At 42.1% G+C, this 19,814-nt stretch overlaps 1 long non-coding RNA gene across 1 annotated transcript in view; it reads left to right on the top strand.

Annotated features, from left to right (window-relative positions):
• The first annotated feature begins 677 nt into the window (after positions 1–677).
• Positions 678–19,814, top strand: part of LOC123819115 — a 68,002-nt gene continuing 48,865 nt past the window's right edge. Inside the window, exons 1-3 of the long non-coding RNA XR_006785778.1 lie at positions 678–741; positions 14,250–14,361; positions 17,334–17,421. This is a non-coding gene — a long non-coding RNA (uncharacterized LOC123819115). The remainder of the gene's footprint in view (positions 742–14,249; positions 14,362–17,333; positions 17,422–19,814) is intronic.

Below are 19,814 nucleotides of genomic sequence, written 5' to 3'. Positions count from 1 at the left end.
GAAATATGGAGAAATTTCTATGCATTTGATATAGATATTTATATATATAATGAAAGTCATATGTACATATAGTTTTCAATCTGCTTTAATCATTAAACAAGGTATTGGAAGAAATTCCCCATACTTTGCAATATTCCACAAGAATGTGATGCTTTGTGGAGGCATAATCTTCAGTCACATAGGGTCTCGTTAAATGTCCGATTATTGAGTGTTTGTTTACATGTGCAATTTTTGCTGTTATAACTTACCACATACATCTCTGTGTACTTTTCTGTTTCCTCCTTTAGGATAAATGTATAGATGTGGACTTCTTGGATTAAATGGTAAGGTTTCTTCCCCTGCACTCAAACCTTATACATATTGCCTAATTTATTTATCATATGTGATAAAAACATTATTTTCCCATTATTTTTTCCTATTGATTTTTTATCACTTATGGTGGGGCTGTTTTTAGATGTCACACTGTTATATTTTTAAATGTCCATAAGTATCGGTTTTTGATTTTTTATTTATGTGTTTCCTTTGATGAACATATTCACCTGTATTTTGCCCCTAGCCATTTCATTGCTTCCTTTTCTACAATTATCTCTAATCATCTGAAATTCATTTTGGTGTATGCTATGAAGTAGGATCTAATTTTGTTTTTTTTCCAAATAGGTCACCAATTGTTTCAGCATCATTTATTGAATAATCCAACCTTCTTCCACTGATTTGAAATGACAACGACTGTTCTCTCATTAGGTAGGGTGTAGCTTTCCACAGGTCGGCCATTTTCTCTCTACCTAAGATAGTTACATTCCACAATAGTACTCCTACTTTCTTGCAGCTTCTGGAAGCCTTCTAAATTGTCATGTTCATGCTTATGCTCTTCACGAATTCTAGGCACATGAAGTTTAGGGCAGTGGTTTTCAAACAGGATTTACAGTTCTTCACAATTTAAAATTTTTATTTTTCCTTAGAATGTTTTTTACAAATTGAAATGGAGGAATCCAAATGTATAAAACCACTGCTCTGAATGTGCTGTTCCTCTGAGTCACACCTGACATTCTAATTGTGTGTTCAAAAACTAACATCCCCCTGGGCTTAGTATTATTCCTAAGGTTCTTCCTTCAACCTCTTATTCTACTCTTCAGGTATGTGGAGAATTAAAGCTGTCTAGACTCAGTTCCTGGAATTATGTAAGATGGAAATGTAAAAAGTGTATGAGGAGCAGAAATAATGTTTTCCAGCCTGTTTCTGGCAGTATTCTGATCTAGGGACTTAAAGGGGTTAGGGCAGGTCATAACCCATAGCACCTGTGCCGCCATTTCTTGTAGATAGTAGCATATCTCAGTGGTTCACCTCCTCACTGCAGGCAGAAGGCTCAAGCATAAAACAGCGAGTCTTTTAGTGGGAGATGGGTTAAATGTTGCTCACAGAAATACTTGACCATTAAAGTTACCTGCCACCCACTGTTGACCGTCCACCTCCATTCCCCACACAGCCTTCTTTCTCTGTTGATTTTTGAGCTGGCCCCTCGCCTTTATTGCTTCTGAAAGAAAGCAAGGGGGCATGGGTGGGAGGATGGCTTGCCTGCTCTTATTGCAAGGGGCACCTTTGGCTCACAGCCACAGCCCCAGTCATTTCTTGACTTGCCGAAGTAGGCTAGGATTTGTTTGTGAGTTGAGGCTGGTTTCCCTGGCAACAGCAGCTTGCCAAGGCTTGCCCATTCCCTCCTGTTCAGTGGCAAAATGAGGCTGCAAAGGCAAAAGAGTGGTCTTGGGGGCCAGAGTCGCTGAGGGAGTTATTCTTCGGTCAGGATATTATTTTTTCTGGGCTAAGCTGTATACAATCATTATTGTATAAAGAGCATTGTATTTTTTTTTTAAGCCTTGGAAGGGTTACAACTACCTCCTTCTTCTTCCTCTCAAATTACCTGCTCTCAGTATGTCCACCACTGACCATGAACTCTTCCCAGGGTTTGAGGTCACTGACACCCTCGGGGGAGAGGGCAAGGAGATTCATGTGAGCATGGAAAATAGACTGCCTAGTTTCAAACCTCTACCAATGACCATCGCTCTGTGCCTCACTTTCCTCAGATGTAAAATGGGGATAGTAATAGTACCTTTAGAACAGTGTTTGATAATAGTACCTGTTGTGTAAGTTTTGTCCATTCTTATTCATTGATATTGAAGGAGACTTGCCCTGGAACAGACTTTCACTGACACAGACAGACTCATACCCTACTGGTCGCCAGTGACATAGCACAAACCCACGTTTCCCCCTATACTCTTCCCATGGCACACAGACACCACGGCAAAAAGCCTTTGGCCCATAGCACAGAGACATTTCCCATATCACTCAGACCCAGAGGCACACATATTTTCCCCAAAGCAAAAAGACTCATGTAAGGGACACAGAAGCACCTGATCCTAAAGACTCTACCCGTGGCACATGGACAACCTCAATATTACGGACTGTGCCCATGTGACACAGGCCCTTCCCCTGGCATGCAGTCTCTCTACAGCACTCACACTTACCCCAGAGAAGACAGATTCTCTCAGGAGTCTGCATATTCTCATGGCAAAAAGGCTCACTCTACGGGACACAGACATTCCTTATAGCACACAAATACTCCCCAAAGCACACAGACTCTCGTCACAGGACATGGACTCTGACTGTGGTGTATAGACTTCCTACAGCACAAAGATTTCTGCACAGCACACAGATACTCCACAGTACAGGAGATACTTCCCGCATCACAAAGATTCTCCCCACAGCACATCTTCTCCGGATGCCGCAGTGACTAAACCCACAGCTAAGATTCTCCACAGGGCACACACTCCCCTCACATCACATGGACCCTCACCAGACTTCATCCCAAAGCACACACAGCCTCCTCAGGGCACACAGCCTCACCCCACAGCACTCTTAGGAGCATGTCCTTATGTTGTGGGGTGAGTCTGTGTCTTGGGAGGAAGCCATCCCACAGAACATAGTGTCTACTCACAAAACACAGACTCACACCAGAGCTCACACTCTCCCAAGAACAAAGACTTCCCCCCAGGACACAGTTCATGGCATAGCTTGAAGACCCAGACAGAGAGACACAAAGACTCTCCCATGACAGATGGACTTGCTACACAATACACAGACCATCCCCAAAGAACATGAACTTGCCCCATGGTACCCAGACGCTGCCCACATCAAGCAGACTCATCCCACAAAACACAGACTGTGCCCACAGCACAGAGAATCTCCCACGACACACAGATTTTCCCCACAGCCAAAAGATTCTCCCCACAGAGCACGGCATGTCTCACAAAGTGAGGTGCCACACAACACATAGACTCTCCCTACGGCCTATAGATAATACCCCACAAACACAAATTGTCTTCATAGGACACATGTCCTCCCCTTGGCACACAGAAACCTTGTCACCTCTGGCAACTAGTCCCAGGATGCATGGCTTCCTCCCAAGACACAGACTCACCCCACAACATAAGGACATGCTCCTAAGAACCCAGACTCCCCCCTACAGCTTCAGGACTGGGCCCGTGGTACATGGATTAAACCCATAGCACAGAGACTCTCCACACAGCGCTCAGACAAGCTCATCCACAGCATGAAGATGCAGCAGTACGGGTTACAGCCCATGTATCTCCTATGATTGTCTCGGCACAACACACAGCCTTTCCCTTCAGTGCCTCACTTATTTTACAACAAACACAGTTATCACACAGTGCAAATACTTGCCTCATGGTGCACTCACTTACCCAGCAACATCCAGTCCCTCGCCAACCGTGCAGTTACCATACAACACACACTGTGGCCCTGTAGCAACAACACACACCCTGAATTCTTCAGACAAAGTTCAGTAAATGGACACACTTCACAATGCACAGCATTACATCACAGCATGCAAACTGGCCCTTTGATGAGCAGACTTGTTCAACCACAGACACACTCATGGCACAGTCACACCTAATCTCTTCCCCAAGTGTTCAGATGTGCCTGAGATCATAGAAACACTCATTTCACAGCATTGATGCAACTCATCCCAGATGAGCATACATACAAACACATCCCACAGCACAAATCTCCACCCCTATATGCACCAAATTGTGTCGCAGCCCACACTTGCCATAAAAATTTACTTCACCAAAAGCACACTCCTGCTCTGGCTGGTGTAGCTCAGTGGATTGAGTGCTGGCCTGCGAACAAAGGGGTCACAGGTTCAATTCCCAGCCAGGGCACATGCCTGGGTGGTGACCCAGGTCCCTGGTGGGGGTGGGGCATGTGAGAGGCAACCACACATTGATGTTTGTCTCCCTCTCTTTCTCCCTCTCTTCCCCCTGTCTAAAAATAAATAGAATTTTTTTTAAAAAAACACGCTCTTTATGGTGCTTACACAGTGTAACACATACTCCAAAACACTTGCAACCATTAGCTCTACCACTCCCACATTTACCTCAAAGTGCAGAGCTTTTTTCCCTGCTCACGCTGCTGCCCATACACAAGACACACCCAGAATTCCACCACATTGTGTAGATCCTCCCATCAGTGTGCACACTTGCTCCGCAACTCACACAAACACTCACAAACACTGAGACTCACCCTAAATATATAGACAAGCCCTTTGGGACATAGACTTGCCCCACAACATAATCACACCCACAAAGCTTAAAATCCACAGGCATGACTGCAAATGCGTAGATTTCTGCACTGCACATAATTGCCTCACAACACAGACTGACTCTGAAATGGAAAGCCTGCAGTGCACATAAACATTCTCCAGTGTGCAGAGAGCTCCATAATAATTTACAGACATGCTTTACCATACTATTGAGCTGCCACTCTGGCTACAGCAGATGCACAGCTTGTGTAATGGTTAAGAGCTTGGCCTCTGGACCCATACTACCTGGGTTTGAATACAGGTTCTATTGCTTTCTAATTGTATTACCTCGGGTAAGTAAGTATATTTCTCTGTTCTTTAGTTTGCTCATCTGTAAAACAATGGTAACAATAGCATCTACTGAAAAGGGTTGTTGTGAGTATTAACTGAATTGAGATATGTCAAGTGCTTATTACAGTGCCTGGTACATAGAAACTATTAAAATTGTTCATACAGGGTCCGGCAGAAGTAAGGCCTGCTTGAGTGCACTTGATAGGGAAATACTATGGGTATAATAATTTATAATTTTAATTTGAACATTCCATCTAAAATGTCATATGGTGTGCTTGAGTGTGATATTGTTATGTTACAGAATGACATGCTTATGATTTTGTAATAAAAGATTTTGTAAGAAAAAGGGGCGTTATTTGTGCTGGACCCTGTATATTTCTGTCCACCCTCCTCCCCTCACCATTACTGCTAAGGTGAAAAGGGTCTAACTCTAATACCTAGAATCATGTGACAGCACAAAGATTCAACACATGACACAGAGACTAGCTCCAGAACATCTATAAACACTCCACAGCATGCAGGCCCCTCATTACAACACCCACATGCTGCACAGAACACAAACGGAACTGCAAACCAGGTGCCACCCACGGCACATGGAACTGCATCACGATTAAGAAATTTGCTATGCAAGGCACAGGCTTGCTCCATAATACACATATTCATTCCACAATGCCCATACTGCATGCATCACACCCAGCCACATCCCACAAGACAGTCTCACAACACAACACAATGAACACATACACAAGTGCCCCCTACAAGTCAGCAAGAAGCCCTGTATTACACAAACACCTCCTACCACACACTAATTATTTCACATAATGTGTATATAGATGAACTCTTCACAAACATGCTCCTAAATGCATGCTCTTGCATTTATAATACTTGCACCATAATACTGAGTCATGCTGCAACACAGAGACTCACCCAACAATCTGGGGATACCTCATGATGCAGCCTTACCACCCTGCACAGATGCATCCAAAGACACATAGACAGGCTCTACAATACCTTGACTTGCTCCAAAACAGCCTAGCACTCGCGGACATACACTGTACACACTCACTGACACGTATCACATCTCTCAAGATGCCTAGAGGTATGTTAACATATACAGAAAAGCATCACAGAGTTCAGCATTAGATAACACACACCCTCACTCCACAATGTACAAACTCATTCTCCACTCAAATGCTCATTTGCCTCCAGTGCACAGATGTGCCCCACCACACAAAAACACTTTCCGTGAACACAAACAAACCCAAAATGCACAGGCATCATCCACACCAACACCTGTACATACTTTCCACCCTCCAACAACAGAAGCATCCTGTAATGCACCCCACAATGTAACAATCAGCGTCAGAATACCTGGAGACCCTGTACAACATATACACATTTCCCACAGCAAACATGGTTCTCCATGTCTCACAGAATTGCATCACAATATACAAACTCCTATAAAGCACAGACCTGGACAACAATACCCAGACTCATTGCACAAGGCACAGAGGTGTGCCGTAATCCAGGGCCTAGACTCACAGCAGGGAAAATACCTTTCAAAATAATTACTCCAGTAAAATCACAAAATTCTCTGACAGCTCACAAAATCACATCTCTGCACACCTGTCCCTTAAAGCAGAGGCTTGACATGCAACTTACGTAGTTGGCCACAACAAAAAAAGCATTGCCACACAGTGCAGATAGCAGCATCTCGACTTCTGAACTTTATATAAAACAATGGCTTTTCAATAGGACCCACCCTGCAATTCACAGATAAGCCCCACAATACTTGGATAAATTTGACAATCCCTAGGTGCGCTGCAACCTAAGACATGCCGCAACATGTAGATGTACCCCCACCCCCGAGGCCCAGAGGCATGCCCAAAGACATGTAGAACCTCTACCGCCCCCCCGCCCCCACAAAAAAAGGGGCAGTATAGATTGTGGTCAAAAGTTTACAGTTAGGATTCAGGCTGCCTGGATTCTAATCCCACATGTATCATTTACTAATTGTGTGACCATGAAAAGGTTTCTTAACCTCTCTGTGCCTTATTTCCCTCAGGTATAAATTAGGAGTAACACTGGTACTCATTAGAGTTGTTAAGAGGAATAAATAAGCGAATGCCTTAAACATTGTTCAGAACAGTGCCTGGCACAGAATTAGCATTACCCATGTTAACTGATCTTGTTGTTGCTGTTATTGTTGTTGTTTCTACACATGGGACTGGACCATAATGGTAACACTCCACCTAAAATAATTAGAATTTACCCCGACACATAGAGTGTGCCCCCATAAAGCACACGATCACCTCACCATCTCACACTCCCACCACCCTGTCCTTACGTATCCCGTGTTCACTCACTGTACTTAGCTCACAACACCCAGAAACAGCTGTCATACAGTCTCTGCGACACCTAGACCCTTCACAATACCTAGACACACATTGGAATAAACAAACATCTGTGATGCAGAAACATCCATGCAAAGACCCATCCCATTCAACTAACTGCACCCTATCCTATACAGCAGGGGTGTCAAACTCATTTTCACCAGGGGGCCACATCAGCCTCACGGTTGCCTTCAAAGGGCCAAATGTAATTTCAGCTCCTTAACAGTTAAGGAGGAGTTACCTTTATACAGTCCTAAAATTATTTCGGCCTTTTGAAGGCAATCACAAGGCTGATGTGGCCCCCAGTGAAAATGAGTTTGACACCCCTGCTATACATGATGCTCCACAATACACATACTCACCATGGAGCACCCTGGCCACACAACACAAAGAACTTACGATACTTTTATATTGCAGAAATAATCCACAACACAGAGACTTCTTGAACACACAGGATTGTATCACAACATACCTATCAAAACCCACAAAAATTACCTGTACACCCCAGATTGCCCACAGTGCACAGACTTGCCCCACAATGCAGATAATCTCTCCACAGAATCCAGACTTGCCCCACAGCACACATGCCAGTCCCATAGCACGTGGATTGGCCCATTCCCCACAGATAGGATCCCCAATGTACAGAATCCTGTGACAAAGTAGACACACCCCACAGTGCCTTTACTGGGCATATAACGTACACATCAGCTCCACACAGTGAAGACTTAAAGCAGTAAATACCTTCTTTTTGTATTACCAAGACTTGTCCTACGACATACTAAAACACTGTGTGGTGCACAGAACTGATACACAATACCTCAGCGTGCCCTATAATGTACAGACCGAACTGCACAATGCAGACTCCTCCCACAAAGCAGAGACACCATCACAACATTCCATCTTGCCCCACCGTGCACAGCCTAGCCTCACAATTCCTGGGAGTATTTTACAATGGACAAACATCACCCCCAACCCAAAGCCCCCAAGGGATCAGAATTATGTCAAAATGCAATGGCCCCAAACACCTTCAGTTGTCCCCATGCAGTTCCCCAATAGATATGCAGGGACCATAGCACTCAAATACAACCTGTGATCACAGACTTATCCCACAAACCGCAGACACGCCCCATTATGCATAGATGTCTCCCACAATGTTGACTCTCTGCCTGCATTACCCACACTCACATCAGAACATCCAGAGTCAACTCACTGCTGACAGATTACAACCCAGAAATATGCCACACAACACACATGCCTCTCAAAGTATGGACACAACCACTACCCACAACCTCCCCCCACCATGCTGAAGATAATAGCACAATGCTAAGGGGTGCCCCACAATGCCCAGACTGCCACACAATGACCACGCTTGTCACACAGTAAAATCATGCCCTGCAAACCAAGTATAAACCCCAACAAAACAGATAAACCCCACAATGCATAGACCTGCCTCATAACACAAGGCTTACCATGCAACACACTGACTCTCCTAACATACATGGGTTGGAATCCCAATGCACAGACTCACTCTGCAAAGCTGATTTGCTCTGCAATGAACACAGTCACTTCACAATGAAAACACTAGAACCGATACCCATGTTCACTCTTTTGTAATTTCCTCACCACATAAGAGGCCCTATAATGCATAGATATACCCCTCAGCACACAGACTTTTCAAATCACACCTGGACACACCATATATTGCATAGACATGCACCACAGTCCTGACAGATGTCAGAACACTGCGTATGCAATGCAAACATGTATCACAGAACACTTAATCATCCACAATGCACAGACTTATTCCATGAAGCACTATTTTATCCTGCTCAGTCTGATCCCATACCACAACCCCTAGACTTGTCCCAAAACACAAAGGCATATCCCAGGATGCACAGATTTGTGCCACAACATCCAGAATCATTTAATAATGCCCACAGTCATTCCATGATACCCCCAAACTTCATACTACTAATGCACAGACAAAAATGCACAGCACACAACCTTGCCTCAGAAGCGCATAGCTACACCACAGTGCACAGACATGCCCTAAACAGAGAGGTGCCTCAATCACACCCTCACCTTGCAATGCAAACACCTGGCCTGTAGGGAGAATAGGAGCAACAAAGCACCTAGAGCTGTGTTGCAGCTCAAAGCCAACTTTTACAATGTTCATGCACAGCCCACTGCACAGGCTCAGTCCACCAACTATGAGCTCATCGAACAGCATTCAGAATCGCAAACAAGCCAATGGACAGTCACAGACACACAAGTTGGACTCTTCCCAAAAAGCACAGAATCATATCCCAGAGCACTGATATGCCCCACAATGCACAGTATCAAGTGACAATGCAAAGGCACATCTCATGTCACAAGACTCTCCCTGCAGTGCAGAAACATACTTCAACTTACGTGTATGCTCCAGCATACCCGCCCCCCCCATAACACAGTCATCTAGACACCCTTCACCATTCCCAGGTATAGTGCCAAGACTCTGGCCACCACTCAGACCCACACCAAAGCACACAAAACCACCTCAGAGCGTATAGACTCCCCACATGTTATATAGGGTCAACTCATGACACATATATGTGTCACACACACATATCTCAGCACAAAGACTGACCCCAAACCACTTAAGGTCAATGACAATACTTAACCACCTCACCCAAGAAGGCATGGAATTGTATCACAATACACAATCTGTCCTACAATATATAGAACAATTGTACCATTAATCTTCTTACCTGATGGTGCAAAGATCAGCCCAAGCAGGGCACACACAAGCACTACAGCATGTAGAAACTACCTACAGTGTAGAGACTTGCTTTCAGGTGTATAGACCCCCTTGCATAATGCACAGATTTATGTTGCGGGCCCTTCAGCTCACTGTTCAAGACATCAATTAGCCTAATACACACTTTGCCCCACAGAACACTGCCTCCACACATCTCAGACCTGTGCACACAGATTTGGCCCACAGAGTCTCAAACACAGTGCAACACACAGGCTCTAAAAACATCTGTCAAATCATATTAAAATATATAAACATGTCCCATAGAAACACCATCACCAAACCTATGGTTGCCCTACAGAGGATATAAAGAAACACCACCATTCACACTCAGCTTACAAGTGTTTTAGTTGTACCGGGATGTACAGAATTGCATCAGAGTGCACACTACGACCAACAACTCACAGACCTGTCTCAGAGAATGATGACTCACTTCACCACACACCACACCATTCCCAAACTTCTACCAGACCTTCACACTCAGCCAAAAATACACAAGCCCACCCCGCACCAAACATAGATAACACATAGATTTACCCTCACTTAGAATAAATTCACAACTCATATTTGTCCCACAATGCCCAGGCACATATTACAATATACAGAAAACAATCACAACTTGAACACTCTGAAAACAGTGCACAGAATCCTGCAATACCACAGAATTCTTATTGCAACATCCAGATTAACCTCACAGTACCCCAAAGTGCATAAAAACACATTCATTCCAAAATGGACAGCTTCTCCCACAACTCCTGTATTCATCCCACAATACACAAAGTTGCCTCATAAGACAGAGACTTCCTAGAAACACACACTATTGCATAATAACTTATGAACATTTCTAAAAACATACACTCCATAATGAACGGACCCCTTCTAACATCTGATTACATACTCAAATGCATAGACCCACCCCTCCCCCACCACCATAGTCTCATCCAATAGCTCTAAAACATGCCACAGAAAATAGGCTTACCTGCAATGTATAGAATTTTACACAACTTTCAAAATCATACTACAATTCATAGACTTGCACCCCTGTACACAGGGTTATCACACAATGCATAGACTCATTCACAAAGCAAATAATTCAGAATACTCCACAACCACCACCTATGCTCCTAAACACACGAACATGCAGTACCACACAAAGAAACCATCCACACGACATGCCTCTGAGCCTTACAGTGCCCAGCCTCTGCCATAGCTCCCACAGTCACTTCTCAATATCTAGACCAGCTTAAGATGTCAATCATGCTCCGTGACATGACTCCCACCACAGCACACGGAATCACATCACAATGCATAAGTTTGCCTCACAGTTCAAAATTCTCCAAAACTGCCAAGACTTGCTCCCTAAGTTACCCAATATTACTATAACACATAGGTTTGCCTCAAAACTGTCTTACACCATAATACTGCAGAAGCACCTCATTATACCTGCAATGAACTTGAAATGAACAAGCTTGTCCCCCAAAAGCCCATATTTACCCCATAACACTGAGATATACCCTATAACATAGAGGTAAGTTCCACAAAAATGCAAAAATCTCCCTATAATGTATAGCCTTACTCTAAAACATAAGTTCACCCCACTAGAGTAAGAATAGACCACAGATATCCAGCCACACCCCCAGGTTCATACTCTTGTCATACAACATGAAGATGTATTACCATGCACACACTAGCTCCATAATACCCTTATACAGCTAACTTACTATAGACAGATGCACTCTATGACACAAAAGTTTCTACCATGGACACAAAATTGCATTCTGATGCACAGATTTACCGCAAAACACATACAATTTCTTCACAAGACAAATACTTTACAGAGAAAACATGTGTTTCCAGCCCCCCAAATTGCCCTAGGGTGCACAGACTCACCCCGCAGGGTGAAGGCATGTCCATGTTGCATGCTTACTGTCCTCCCCAGATGTGTTTTGCAACACAGCTTTGCCTTACGAGATAACCTTTACCCTCAACCTAGACACAGTCTATGGTGCATGTATTCACCCCCACAACACCTGGGCAAAACCTCTAATGAAAAGGTGCATCCTACAATGTACAAAATCTCTTGAAAATACAGAGACGGTCTCACAGTTCCAGAATGAGCACACGATAGTCAGACTTTCTTCAAAATGCAAATTCACTCCAAGACACCTTGAACCAAATCACAACATACAAACTCAACCCATATGAAGTTGCCCTCACAACACACCGACATGCCCCTCATCACTGAGATTCCCCTATGTACACAAAGTATCATTACAGCTTCACATCACTCCACAAAATGAATGCATGATCCACACTACTACAGACAAAACTCCTGATATACAGACATGCCCCACAGTATTGAGAGAAATACCCTATGGTACACAGCCATGCCCTACCACACAAACTCCTGCAACAAAATAAATCATCGCCCAATATAAAGATCCCAAACTGGTTACATACGTGCATACCCCACAAGCCAAAATCACACCATAAGGCAGGTATGTCTTACAGCGCACAGAGCAGTCCAAAGCACAGACACCGGCTCCCCGACACCCAAGCTTGTCTCTAATAACCTGCATGCTCTTGACAACACCAGGACACATGCAATACCATATCCAGAGTTAACCCATATAATACAGCCTTGCCCTGTAATGCACAACACTGGACCACAACCTCTACAAATGCCATACTATATAGAGATACGACCCCACACCCAAGAAATCCCCCGCCTTTTAAAAAAACTCATATAAACTTCCCATAAGGCACAGACATACCCTAAGATGCAAACACTGCCCCTCAGAGGCAATAATTTATTATAGAATTTCTAGAATCAATCCATGGCACACAGTCTCATCCCATTACTCCAAGATCTATCCCACAGTTTACAGACTGCAAGGTATAGACCACAACACCTACACATGCCCTACAATGTGAGGACATGTTCCATGATCCAGAGATTTCCAGGACAGTATATCCAAAAAATAAAAAATCACAGCTATAAAATTCACAACACTGAGAATCATTCCCACAAAGCACAGTTACTCCAAACCAGATGATCAGTACCCACAAGGCCCATTATTCATAGGCAACCCACAACGCATGGCTTTACCTCACACCTCCTAGCTGTGCCTCCCTACTGTAGAGAACAACCTCACAGTGCATGCATGAGTCATACTAGTCACAGTTCGACAGCTCACAAAACCCATTCGCAAGACATACAATTTACTAACACACCATACAACCCATATATTTACCCCACAACACCTAGACTCACCTTCCTTCAGGTAGACTCACCCCGCAACAGGAGACTCATCACCCCAAAACACATAGAATCAACCCACAATACAAAGACTCTTCCCTTGTAACAAAAAGGTTTTCTGTACCACAGTCAGATGTACCTCACCCACCTGAGTCATCCTACAATACTTAACCTTACACCACTACACAGAGACATGGTACTTAATCCATAAACTGGCTCTGATGGCAGGGACACACCCCTGTGGTTCTCCCAGCCTCATGCTACTACATACACAGAGAGATATAATCCACAACATACATATTCACCCCACAACATGCAAACTTGCCCAAAAGTTTATGGATACCCTTAGTAATACCAAGACTTGCTAGACTGTAGTCAGAAAGCATACCTCACAAAGAAAAGCAGCATATGATGTAATGCTCACTCTAGAACATACAGGTTCATGTTTCGAGGTCCGCACTCTATCACATTTAATGTTCAACGATATGTTGCTCCACAGGATACCAACCGAGGACCTGCATGGTCACACAGAGCCTTGGGAAGTGACTTCACTTTTCTGAGCCTGTATATCCATTTGTAAACATGGTGAAATACTTCCTTTTAGGCTATTCCAAGAATTAAATGAGAATTTCTGTCCCAGGCTTGGCCCCACCACTCACTGGTGCTGGGACGGGGGCACATGCGATAGTGGACGTGGTCAGTGGTTGAACAGAAGGAATATGGGCATGGTGTCAGTCAGGTCTGGTGTTTAATTCTGCCTCTGCCACCGATTGGCCCTGTGACCCACACAATGCACTCTAATTCTCTGATCCTAGTCCTCATGTAGATACTGGGATGACACTGGTTCCTGTCTTCTAGGGAAGAAGGAAGAAGTAACTTTGGAGCCCTTTGTAACAGGCAAGCCTGGGGAGCCAGAAGGATGGAGGAGGCAGCATATGGACCCTGCCTAGGGCCACAGATGGGAAGGAAGGTACGTGCCAGGGTCTCCAACAATGGCTGTGGGATTGGAAGATCAGAGCAGCCACCTGCTCTTTGTCTTTAAATTATAAAAAGCCTATATTATTAGACCATAGTTACCATCTTCAATAATCAACATTTTTCAAAGAAGGCTATCTTTTAATGTTTATTTCCTTGGCAACTTCCAGAGAGGAAGACAATCTTGAGCGCCCTCTGCTGGCTGTATTGTAGAAAAGCAGGGGTGGAGATGACCAGGAAAATCTTTCCAGAAGAAAGTGTTCACAGTTACACACACATATATTTGTTATAGATTAGTGCATATCCAACAGAATACAGACACATACATGCAGTGTCACAGATGTTTATACTGACAGAGACCTACAGGTTTGTCGTAATCCTACAGAGCATACATTGTTAAAGCCCCAGCCAGACATTTGTTTGCACAAATACAAACAAAACCAGGAGTCCCAATAGGCATCATCTCATGGATACACAGATACACATATACATACAAATGCCCACAGTTATGTGTGTAGACACAGAGCAATATGTACACATAAATATACACTCCACTTACACTGACTCAGAGAACACAGAGACATATATATATATACCATCCTATCTGTTTACTGATTTATAACCTCAAAGATGCAAAAAAAACAAATACACACAAAAAAAGCACTCAGATGCTTCTGGAGGCTCATGATGCACATTTCGAGACACCACCACACATTTATGCAGAAATGTAGATAAATATACACACACCTGCACAGATACATGTATGTTTGTGTGCACTCATACCCATATACATACACAGAGTCATTCATATACAGAAACTGGTGTATGTGTTTTTACTGCTTTGCAGAGATAATGACATTTAAACAAACAGCAAAACAGAGATTTCATTCATAGGTAGATAAATGTGTTTTAAAAGTGTACTTAGTGGCACTTTCATGCACACAGAGTCACATGCATATATACACAGAAGCATAGTTGTTATTAAAACACATGTGCATAAGTATGCTCACGCCTGCACATGTAACCTAAGTGTTCATACTTGCCATGACCACATCTAAATATGTACAGATGCATAGGTATGGAAATGCACATGGGGCACACATGAGAATATTCATGCATGTGAGTGTACATAGGCAAATACACAGCACAAAGTTGTGCACACATAAATGTACTTGTACATGGAGACACATACATGCACATATGGATAAAACATGATCCATAAAGAGATATCTACCTGTACATACCATACAGACAGTGGTATATACATTTAGAGAGAGATGCTTTCATATATAGAGAGATATGACAGAGATAGATGGATAGATTTAGCAGAGACTTTCAAATGAAGAAGCCTATATACACATAAGCACAGGCATAAAGACCTACAGAAAGATATACACAGGCGAACGCATCTTATACACATGTAGTTAAATACATGGGAATAGAGGTTCAGTCCTACAGACTTACACATGTACACATAGATGTGGACACTACACCCCTAAAAGACAAGATCTCACCCAGTTACAGGGTGACACACGCCAAACCCCTCTTAAAGGTATATGCACACAGAACTCTATAAATGCATTTGCACGTACAGACACATATAGGGTGGGGCAAAAGTAGGTTTACAGTTGTTCACATGGAAAAGAATACAATAATTAATAAATAATAATACAATAATAAACTCTGCATTTTTTGTATTCACAAATGTAAACTTACTTCTGCCCCACCCTGTAAACACATATGCAGATGTACACTCAGATGTAAGATGTATGTCCCAAATATACAACATCCTCAGCATATAAAAGAGACACACACACACACATATATATCTACAGAAAATGCAGATCTAAACACATTAAAAATGTAGACATATGCAGAGACTCAAATGCACAGATGTGCACCCTGACATGCCAATATATGCACAATTGGTACACACACACACACACACACACACACACACAATGGTCTACAATTGTACTCCTATGCCCATTCGGCATACAGTCCTAAATGTACATCAAATGTGTGAATGCACACACTTATATACATGTGCCAACACAGGCATACATGGACTCAATCATACTTAAACAGAAACAGCCATAGAGACTCATGCAGATATATACATATGAAAACACAAAGATTCAACCACATATAAAACGACACGCAAATATTTAAATACTTTTTCGAAGGAAGCTGTGACTTTTAATGTGACTTAGCCTCTTTAAGAAAATGAAATGAAAATCATCGAGCTCCCTCTGATGATTGTATTGAAGCAGATGTAGAAATTACCAGAATGATCTCAAAAAGATCTGGAGTGCACATGTTGTTTGATCACACACACATAATTCCACATGCGCAGAATCACAGGCATAGAATCACAGGAAAGCAAAGAAATAGAAACATACATAGCCAAGTATAGAAAGGTACGTAGACACACACACCACTGAAACATCGCGCACTGTGAAACTGGAGCGCATGGCTATCAAACTTGAAAACCAATCCAAACCCCTTATTTACATCTAAGCTGCAGCACTTACTAGCTCAATGACTTGGAGCCATTTTTCTGCTTTTTTTTTCACCTGTAAAATGAAAAGTAATATTAGCACTTACCTCTTAGAGCAGTTTGAAGATTCAGTGAAATGAAGGGCTTAGCCTCATGTATGGAATGTCATAGATGCTGCTGCTGCTGCTTTTTGGTTTTGTAAGAGCTGAAGTTCCTAGCTAGGTAGTGTTTGGATTTTGTGGTGAAAGTGCACGTGTATATTGTAGAGATGTGTTCATTAGCATTATTTGTAAATGGTATTCATGAAGAATAGATTTTCATAGACAAGGTCGTTGCTGAAATTCTCAGAGATCATAAGGGCTTATTATGATCCCTTTCCCTGGTAAAAGTAAAGACTTAAAACAAAGGCTTCCTGATGTTGTTGTCTGCCGTGATGTCATGTTGTTGTATCTTTTTCCTTTTTGCAGGAGGAGATGGAAGATTGAGTGAGCCAGTGATAGAGGAGGAAGAGGGCTTCCCGCCACGTGCACGTTTGCCACCTAGTGACCATATTGAGTAAGTGCAGTATTTGTGGATTGCTCAGAAACATTCCTAAGATTTTACCTATTGCCATGTTGCACAACCTCCTTGCCAAATAAGCTAGTATACATCAAGTTAAAGTGGTTTCTACTATATTCAGAAATTAGAAATAGGTATAACATAAAAAAACCTTTCTAAATTTCATGGCTTACTCCCCAAACCCCCACCTCAGTTTTCCTCTGGACTTCAGAGACTGTTCTACAGCAGTGGTCTTCATACTTTTTAAATATAGGCCACCTAAAATAATTTTGAGAAACTATCTATCCCATCACACATCTTCAAGTTAGTATCTGAAATTTATTATCATAAACTTAATTATTTGCAGAGTTATTACTTCAGGCATATTATAAATACTTGTGCTTTTAAATAACATGATTTAATCACATTTTGCATGATCCAATGAATTAGACCACAGCTTTGGATCATTGTTTTCATAGAAAATATTTATAATATAACTTGATTGGCAAAGCAATGTTCATATCAAGATAATCAGCCAAATCAGCTATATCTTCCAAAAAAATGTCTGACTTCACTTTTCAATGTAAAAAAATGAATTAATATACACATTCTGAAGAACATTATTAAAACCATGGAGGAATCAATTATGGGACAATGAGTGCTAAATAGTTTACCAACAAACTATGTAGAAAATTGGAATAATAATGAAATTTATATCCACTTCAAAGTAGGTTAAGAAATCAAATACTTCTGTTTCTCATGTAATTTCAAACCAAACAATGGAATATATAGCTAACATTATAATTCACGTATGAAACAAAGAATCTGTTGGCAGTCATAATTTCCTTTGGTAAACAAATCCTCATATGTTTTTAGAACTCTATTGTTGCATTTCTGGAAATAATTAAGAATCATATACAGGGGAAAGCAAAAGTAGGTTTACAGTTGTGAATACATGAAACAGTTTATTCTTGCATTATTATTTATTAATTATTGTGTTATTTTTATTACAACTGTAAACCTACTTTTTCCCACCTTGTATAACAATTGAAAAAATCCATTAATGTTATTAGACCACAGAATCAAATTTTTCAAGCATATTTATGAAAGAGAAAAATACATATAGCTAAAAATAGTTGGTCTGGCAAACTATATTTTATTTTTGGTCATAGGTGGTAGACAATATGGGATTATTGTCCTGACTGGTGTGGGTCAGTGGGTTGGGCAAACTGAAACGCTGCCAGTTTGATTACTGGTCAGGGCACATGCATGGGTTGTGGGCCAGGTCCCTGGTTGGGGCATGTATGAGAGAGACGCAATAGATCGATGTATCTCTTACACATCAATGTTTCCCCCCACTTTCTTTCTCCTTCTTTCTCCTTCTTTCCCCTTCTGTCTAAAAAATAAATAAATAAAATCTTAGAAAAAGAAAATAATGTGATTATTTATAAAATGAAGTAAGATTGACTTTAATTAGAAAAGATATCTCGAGATACAATCTGAGAAAATAGGTTTTAACTAGTTTAATGAATGATGTACCTTACCTGAAAGAAATCACATATAATTTCTAGGCATAAGTTTTACCTGTGTAAATACTCTATTAGTACAGGGAAACATTCCAGTTATATTTAATAGAATCAGAATCAACAGTGTATGCTGCTATTAGTTAGGAGGTGCTTTTCAGGTAATGACAGATTTAAGTTATGAGTATTGAGAATAGCTGGAAAATAATGGTTCATTTTAATTAATTTATTTATTTTTTATTTTTTAAAGATTTTATTTATTTATTTTTAGAGAGGGAAGGGAGGGAGGGGGGAGAGAGAGAGAGAGAGAGAGAGAGAGAGAGAGGGAGAGGGAGAGGGAGGGAGGGAGGGAGGGAGAGGGAGAGAAACTTCAATGTGCGGTTGCTGGGGGTTATGGCCTGCAACCCAGGCATGTACCCTGGCTGGGAATCGAACCTGGGACACTTTGGTTCCCAGCCCGAGCTCAATCCACTGAGCTATGCCAGCCAGGGCTAATTTATTTTTTAAATTGTATTTATTTATTTTAGAGAGAGGGGAAAGGAGGGAGAAACAGAGAGAGAGAAACATTGATGTGCGAGAGGTACATCAGTTGGTTGCCTCTCGCGCACTTCCAAATAGGGAGACCCAGCCCGCAACCCAGGTGTGTGTGGAACCAACAGCCTTTCAGTTTATAGGCCGGTGCTCAGTGTACCGAGCCACAGCAGCCAGGGATAATGCTTAATTTTAAGCATGTGGGAAAATTTTTGTTTATTAGGCAGATCAATTACAGGCAGAAATACATATGCAAATCAAGAACCACAGAGTGGATTCCCTGCAAACTCTCCCTGTTGCACACTTGTTGCAAAGAGTTCACGTACCAGTAGCCTAGTTTGAAAACCAGTGTTCTAG

The sequence above is a fragment of the Phyllostomus hastatus genome, unplaced genomic scaffold (assembly GCF_019186645.2).
Source record: "Phyllostomus hastatus isolate PE091 unplaced genomic scaffold, TTU_PhHast_1.1 phas_contig_30, whole genome shotgun sequence".
NCBI lineage: Eukaryota > Metazoa > Chordata > Mammalia > Chiroptera > Phyllostomidae > Phyllostomus > Phyllostomus hastatus.
The sequence above is the reverse complement of the archived record's forward strand: the minus strand, read 5'-3'. Positions and strand labels throughout refer to the sequence as shown.